The sequence below is a fragment of the Ascaphus truei genome, chromosome 3 (assembly GCF_040206685.1).
Source record: "Ascaphus truei isolate aAscTru1 chromosome 3, aAscTru1.hap1, whole genome shotgun sequence".
Lineage (NCBI taxonomy): Eukaryota > Metazoa > Chordata > Amphibia > Anura > Ascaphidae > Ascaphus > Ascaphus truei.
This window is the reverse complement of record NC_134485.1, coordinates 233748327-233756565: the sequence shown is the minus strand read 5'-3', so window position 1 is coordinate 233756565 and position 8239 is coordinate 233748327. Positions and strand designations below refer to the sequence as shown.

General features: G+C 40.4%; 1 long non-coding RNA gene across 1 annotated transcript; it reads left to right on the top strand.

Annotated features, from left to right (window-relative positions):
* Nucleotides 1-4298: 4298 nt before the first annotated feature.
* LOC142491025 (uncharacterized) lies at nucleotides 4299-7966 on the top strand. Its single transcript, XR_012800228.1, has 3 exons — nucleotides 4299-4378; nucleotides 6696-6850; nucleotides 7908-7966. It is a non-coding gene; the product is annotated as an uncharacterized LOC142491025 (long non-coding RNA).
* The last annotated feature ends 273 nt before the right edge of the window (nucleotides 7967-8239 follow it).

Sequence of the window (8239 nt, the reverse complement as noted above, 5' to 3'; positions counted from 1 at the left end):
TATAACAAGCAAACCAAACATGGCCTCCAGAATCTTTACTGTTCACTCCACAATTTCTTAACAAACATGTTTCACTTTTCTCAGTTGCTATGCAGACCTGGTAGTTGATTTGCCAACAGGGTCACTGACAGCTTTCCTGGGGGCCCCTCTTTTCTTATACTCCTCCCCCCCTCACACACAGCACCTTGCTCTCTCACCCCCTCTATTTCTCTCCCCTTTCTCACACAGCCTTTTCATATTCTCCCTCCCCAATGTATTTATCTCCCCTTCTCTCTCACTCCCATCTTCCTTCCCCTCTCACACTCAGCCACCACTCCCCTCTCTCTCTCTAATACCCCAGCTCTCCCCCTCCTTTTCTTGCTCACTCAAACCCCCCTTCTTGATCACTTACCCCTCTTTTACACTCCCTCTCCAATCCCTCATTCCACTCCTCTCTCGCTCACTCACCCCCTCTCACTCATACTCCCCTCTTTCACTCACACACCCCTCTCCACCCTTTCTTGCTAATTCACTCACTCTCCCCCTCCTCACTATTCTCCCTCACTCTTCCCCTTCTCACTCCTCCAGCTCTCCCCCTTACTCTCTTGCACCCCTCACTCGCTTTCACTCCCTTCCCCCCTCCTCTCTCTCTCTATACTCCACTCCTCTCACTCAATCCCCCGGCCCCTCCCTCTCAAATCTTGCTCCCTCTCTCAAATCCCAATCTCCACCACACTCAATTCCACCCCCTCCTCACCTCACACTCAATTCACACACACACACTAATTTTACCTTTGGGGGGGGAGGGCTCCAGTGCCGTGTCACTCCTCTGGGCAGATGCAGAAGGTGGGAACGACTTCTGGAACTGGCCCACTGGTCCCCCGCAGTCGATGTGCTCGGGACAGTTGTCCCAGCTCTCCCCCGTCTTCCAATATATGATTGGGTCCCCAAATTGGACTATTGAGGATACTCCTAAAATGGAAGGAATTACTCTCTCTTGTTCCTCATTCCTTCTCCCTCTTGTCTCCTCCAGTAAAACCTCAATGCCACATGCCAGAGGGAGGCGAGATCTCTAGCTGTGACTTTCCGAGCGATATGCAATTGTGCCCCATATTGAATAGTATTTGAATACCTAATTTTGTGAGTTTGGTTCACTTGAATACAAAATTTGCATATTGAACAGAAATGCACAGCCAGAGACAGACTGTGGGCCTCATGCAGTAAGCGTTGATAAGGGAAATATGGCCATGTTATAGCCAAAATTGGGTTTGAGATTCAGTAAGCGCCGATAAGTGCTTCATATCGCCAGGTTTCGGAGCCGATAATTTGGTTATGGCCAGTCGCCTGCCGATAAGCCTGTTTTCGACACTGATCGCCACTTTTTTAAATCGGCTGGATTCAACAAAAAAAAACAGCTTATCGGGGCTGATCGGCACTACGAAATTGAGATGTTATGGCCGATTTCTCCCGCCAACTAAAGTTGGCAGTTTGGACGGGAGAACGATCGCTAAGGCTGCCGGAACGGCACTTAGAAAAAAAACATCTTCTGTACATCAATGGAAGTCAATGGAGCGGGGACGTATAACAGTATAGTACTGTTTACGTTTCATTGCTCACAATACAAGGGGGATTTGCATTACAGTGTGGGGGCATTCCCTGCATTGTGTCACAGCTGATGTGTCTTATTTGCATAACATTCGACTTTTACATGTTTGCAGCATTTGCGGGTCACATTACTCATCATGTGATGATGTGGCAAGGGAAAATACTATACTACACTCTTAAAGGAGAACCTCACATCATATCACACATTTTACTCAACTCAGCGACAATTATTTACATGATGTCACACATGTCACACATGTCACTCATACACAGTATATTCATCTTCCTTTACATTACACAATGCTTGTAATGTGACACGCATCTTTAAACGTTCATGTACATCTGTCTTCTCATGTTTACATATACTTTTGGGTCCTCCCTATTTTCATGACGTCACTTATTGGACGCTCAATCACATTGCATGTTTACATTGTAACCGTTGCATTACAAGCACTTCAACCTAACTTATACACACATGTACAGTAATTCATCATTGGGACACCTTGTAAACTCATTCTATACCAACTATCCTCCTTACACAAATGCATGCATATGCACACGACTATTCATTGTTGCCAACATGTCACAATAACATGGATAATTACACATGTTACACAAAACTTTTCCCACGTCAATCTCAGCCTTTTTGTCTCATTACATGACTGACTCTTGCGTTCACAAGTGTTACATGCATTGCACATGCAACTATTTATTTGCAAGCAATCTTTGTACAAAGCTTCACGTCACATCATTGCCAAATATCATCATTCCCTGCAGAATACACACAACAAATACTTAGAACAACAAGTGCACACAGCTTGCCACAGAAGTACTTTATTATGTTAATGTAACACCTTGCATTTTACTATGTCACCTGACATCATCACATACCTATTTAAAGGACGCACATTACCTGCTCATTCACAGCTACTCATTTCAAAATGTTGCGAATGTTTAGGAGACGGAGGAACATTCTTTTCTATGACATGCTTGATGATGAAGACAATCATATAGGGCAAGGGAGGGACACACCGAGGGACAGTGACAGTGACGCGGATACGACAGGGACAGGGAGAGGGACAGGCCGAGGGACAGGTAGAGGGACAGGAGATCAGAGGAGAAGACAGAGGAGACAACTTGTGCCTCGTCCGCGTCTGTACAGGGAGAGAACCCTGTTAGATGGGATGAGTGAGGAGGAGATTGTAAGTCGCTATCGTTTGAGTTCAGCAGCAATCTTAGCTCTTTATGAGGAGATAAGGGGGGATTTAGATTTTTTCACAGCCAGAGGTCGTGCAGTCCCTGGGCTTGTTAAAATGCTGTGCTCATTACATTATCTTGCTTCCGCGTCATACCAGACAACTGTGGGCATAGTGGGCGGGGTCTCGCAATCTACATTCTCGCGGGCCTTGACCCAGTTTCTCTATGCACTCAATAGACGCGCTAGGAATTATATTCATTTTCCTACAGAGGCGACAGAGTGGCTGGAAGTCAGGACTGGCTTTTATAATATAGCAGGGATACCATGTGTGCTGGGTGCAATCGATTGCACACATGTTGCTTTGATTGCACCTAGTCAGAGTGAGCATGTGTACCGCAATCGGAAGCACTACCATTCACTCAATGTACAGGTGGTATGTGATGCCACGATGAGGATAATGCATGTGGTACCCAAGTTCCCTGGTTCCAGTCACGATTCCTCTATCCTGAGGAACTCTTCAGTCTTCCATGCGTTCGAAGAGGGACATTTTGAACCTGGTTGGCTGCTGGGTGAGTACATATTTACATGTTCTAACACAAAACACATGTTGATTTAGGAATGTTGGCATTGTACAATTTGATCACTAATGTCAGCTTATGTGTGCTCCATTCATTATAGGTGACTCAGGATACGGAATTAGGCCGTGGCTCTTGACTCCGGTGCTAAACCCTCAAACTGAAGCAGAGGACAGGTACAATGCAGCCCATATATCTACAAGATCTGTTATAGAGAGGACATTTGGCCTACTCAAGACCAGGTTTAGGTGTCTGGACAGAACTGGTGGGGCTCTTCTATACAAGCCTCAAAAAGTGTCTGATATTATCCTTGCCTGTTGCATTTTGCACAATGTTGCACTCAGGCACAATGTACAGTCAGACCTAGCTGAGGCTTTGGTAGACGAGCATCCCACCCATGTAGCTGCTGAAAATGAACAAACAGCCAGTGGTGGCCAGACACGACAGAATCTCATCAATTCATTTTTTTCTTGTAAGTACAAACTCATATGTTCCTAGTACTACTTTTATAGTTTAATTATGTTATATTAACAATAATGTTTCTTTATATAACCTTCTGTTAGGACACAGATGAATATGGGTTGCACACCTTTCTTTTCTCTGCTGTGTGCACAAAGGGATGTGGCACCGGTATGTTATTGTTGCACAGGTTATATAATCCCTCTTCAATTGTACTTTAGTTGTGTGTATGTGAATACAACTTGGGTAACAAAGCAATAATATTTTAGCATTGTGTTATTCCTTATGCTAAGACAAAACACATATTATGCCCATAATCATTCATGCTTCTAGTATGCTTACATACAATGTTATTGGTGCAGTGTAACATGTACATCCATATGATGTGTACACCAGGCTGATTTACATTTTGAATGTCATGAAATATACATGGTGTTGTACATTTAACACCAAATACACACTTTGCTGTGTTGTTTACGGTACTGAAGATGGCATGTCAATGTTTGCAATTTATATATTGTTCCTTTGCATTATAGGTATATCTCCAGTATGACTGATCATGGTATGTATATTTGCTGACATCTCTCATAAGATGTGGCTACCTCAATCTTCCTATAATTATTGGAACTAAAAACCCAACATATTGGTTTAAACACAAATGTTACATATATGTACTTTCTGTATCATGTATATGCATTTAGCTACTCTTGAGCTTTCATGTGCATTGTATTACAAAATGATTACTCACATTTCATCACATTTTATGTATGTTTCCTTATAATTTCCATTAATGTAATATAGAGGTGGTTGGAGAAAAGGGGATAACTGTACTTATTTGTTTACTTACGGGAGCACATTCATCACTAGCATAGACACACTTTTTAAGACAACTGTTTGTGTCTCTATCAATTGGTGTAGGATCCATGTATAACACCGACAAATGATAACACCAGCTTTATTATGGTAGCTTATATCATCATATTGACTATACTATGTATTTCTAAACGATTAATAAACACAGTAAACTATAGTTAGTTAGGTTAATGAAATATACACAGAAACGTACTTCATAACATGATGGTGATGTCATATTCAGAACATCATGCATTGGAGGGGACCATAACATCTGGCCAGTAACATTATTTGCTACAGTCCCAAACCATTTTATCTACATACCCATGTAACAAGAGATTTTAAAAATAAATGGCTACTTGGTTGTAAGTGTCCTTTACATTGGGAGAAGGAGTGGCTCACTGAGTAAAGACACACACTGGCACTGATAGTTTGAAGCAGGGGAGTCTGGTTCAATTCCCGGTGTGGGATCCTTGTGACCTTGGCCAAGTCACTTTATCTCCCTGTGCCTCATGCGGCAAAAAAACATTTGTACGTTCCACGGGCCAGGGACCTCAGGCTGAAACATGTGTCTGTAAATCGCTGCGTACAACTAGCAGCCCTATACATGAACATGCTCATATTATTATTATTATTGTTACATAGTTTCGACAGTCATACGTTCCATTACATATTAGAATACACAAATGTGTTAGCAGAGTGGGAATGGTTGTTATATATAAAACACACCATGTCATAAAATGTTAGTAGTCATTAAAGAACACTCAATAAAAATTCATGAGGCACTCTTTTGCAACATCATTATGTTAATTAAGTGCTTATGCAATATAGGCATAAGGGTATCACATTTTTAATTGTTTGTTAATAAGCGCTGCAAGCAATATAAAATTAGTTCCATATGTAGTATAGTAGTCGGTGGCTCCTCCTCACAATCATCTCATATAAAGGTAGACTCTTCTGAAATCATACATTGATCCGATTGTATCTTCCCCGACATCTCTGAAATACAGCAAACACATGATGGTCAAAGATGGCACCTTACTAGATATGCATCCGTGACAACGCGTTACGCAGCTCTATATGATTGTGTAGATACACACGTCACTCACTTATATGTTAGAAGTAAAACTGTTCATCAGTATGTAATGTTTCTTTAAATTTGTAGCAGGCATAACTATGTATAAGAAGTGAACGTTGCCTGTATACTGAAAGATGTGCGCGCACATCTTTGTGTGCGCACGCACTTCACGCTTGGCTCCACTAACTGTTAGCGCATGCGCAAAACAAAGCATACGTTGTGCGTTCAATACATGTTGAAAATACCAGTAAACATAACATCTTTATTTCAAATACAATGAAGACGAAACTACATTCGTTCTAAACGAGTACATCTGTATTCTTTTTAAACAGACGTGTTTGAACAGAAAGCACGGCCGATAACACAATGCGCAAATGCAATACGTGTGACGTCATGTTAAGCCAGCGTGAAACGCACGCTAACACTCCTCCCACTCAATTAACATTCGGCTAACGCCCAGGGTACGCCTACAAACACTGAGCCGCACGCATCACACACTGCAGTTACCGTTACTATAACAAAACATGACAGCCAATAGGCTTTGAGGCGCGCACGTCGCTTGGGGGCGGGACTTACATCACTAATCCTTTTTAAGGACGCCTTGGCCCATGACAAGGGTCCCACGTCATACGTGGTGGACCCGGTTTTCAATGTTGTAGATGTTGCATGATAACAAAACAGGTATGTGTTAGAGTAATGGTAAAATGTTGCTAATATGTTTAAAGGGATAGGAAAGTACGTATATTTATTCCGTCAGCAATGTGTACTACTCTTTCAGGTCCTACTATATTGTATTAGGAAACAATTTGTTTGTGATCGCTACATGTTATGCAGTCTGCAATGTTACGCTGTATCCACGCATTGAAAGTGAAAATGGTGGTTACAAAAAAAAAAAAAATTTAAACGCAGAGTCAACGCATAACGATTGTTATATTTACCATTCTTCTAGAATTAACTCTTCGCCTGGCTGCAACTGGTCGCTCCAGAAATGCAAGCCATTTTCATCCACGCTTAACCCAACCGCTGAATCCAGTATGGCACATATCTCCTCCAGGATGCGCTCATAGGAATCGCCACTGCTTTCTTCAAATAATTGGTCGGGAGGTAGGTTCATTTCTTCCGGTTCCCATTCCAATGCAATTTCAGCTGAAAGGCTTGGTACATAATCATAGTACTTTTGTTCTTGTACAATGTGGGTTTCAGGAATGGAGGCTGCAGATATTGCAGCACGTATCGATTCAAACGGATCAGTAGTAGCGGATACATTGCTATTGCCATTAGGAATAAATATGCCTTTCACGACAATATAAGTGCCGTCTTTCAGGATAAATTGTTTTTCCGGGGCAATCTTCCAGAAACCATAGGTGTGTTGTAGCTTATCCTGGTCACGTTCAAAAAAGTCATTACTTGATAAAGTGAATCTTATTGAGGAATTAAAATTCCGTGCATGCTTACGGTCTTGGTAATAAGGATATTTTGCTCGAATGAAATCATCGATTTGGCGTGTGCTTGCTTTCTGTCCGCGACTGTTCAAGATGGCTTCACAGATCATGTACTTATACCCTAAAAGGGGATTAATATTGTTAACGAATTCATCAGCCATGTCTGAGTAGCACAAAAGCTGTGTGCAGGTCTGTGTTATTTGCTCATCAAAATGAATGTGCTGAATGGCTAACAAACTCCTGTTTTTCCTTGTCAAGGTCAACAAAAGTAACTACTTTGACTCCTTATTTCAAACGCCAATTGGATTTGTTTGTCTAATTGGGTTAACAGTTGTGGTTCGTGATATGGGACTGTGGGAGAAACATTTCTCCTTCTTTTATCTCGTTTGTGAAAAACATCCCTAGACTGTGAATGCGTTCACATAGTGTTTTTTTGAAAACTAACAAAGACCAGTGTGTGAAAATATTTCTTAGCCAGGCATATCAGTAAAAACACACCTGCAAAAAGAAATGTTTTTTCCCCGCTTACATTTCTGTGTGTATGTGAAAGTCTGGTTAACTCCCTGTCTGCATGAGTTTAAATACGTGTGTATATATATATATATATATATATATATATATATATATATATATATATATATATATATATATATAAATATATCTCTTATAAAAATATATATATATTTATATATAATATTTTATTTTTTTTTATATTGCAGGAGTACACACAACATTGATGGCATTAAGTATACCTTGTATGAAACCTATTTAAATGGTGAGAAACATGATTGAATGAAGTAATAAACATTTGTTTAAGCACAATACTGTTAGAGTCTCATACTTAGGATATTTCTCAAACATTAGGCCTGTATTATTAAAATAGTGTGCTTTCACAAGGAAGCATGAAGTGTATTAGTTTGTGTATACCAGTTTATATAGTACTATATATATATATATATATATATATATATATATATATATATATATATATATATATACACACATATATACATATATATATACACATATATACATATATATATACACATAT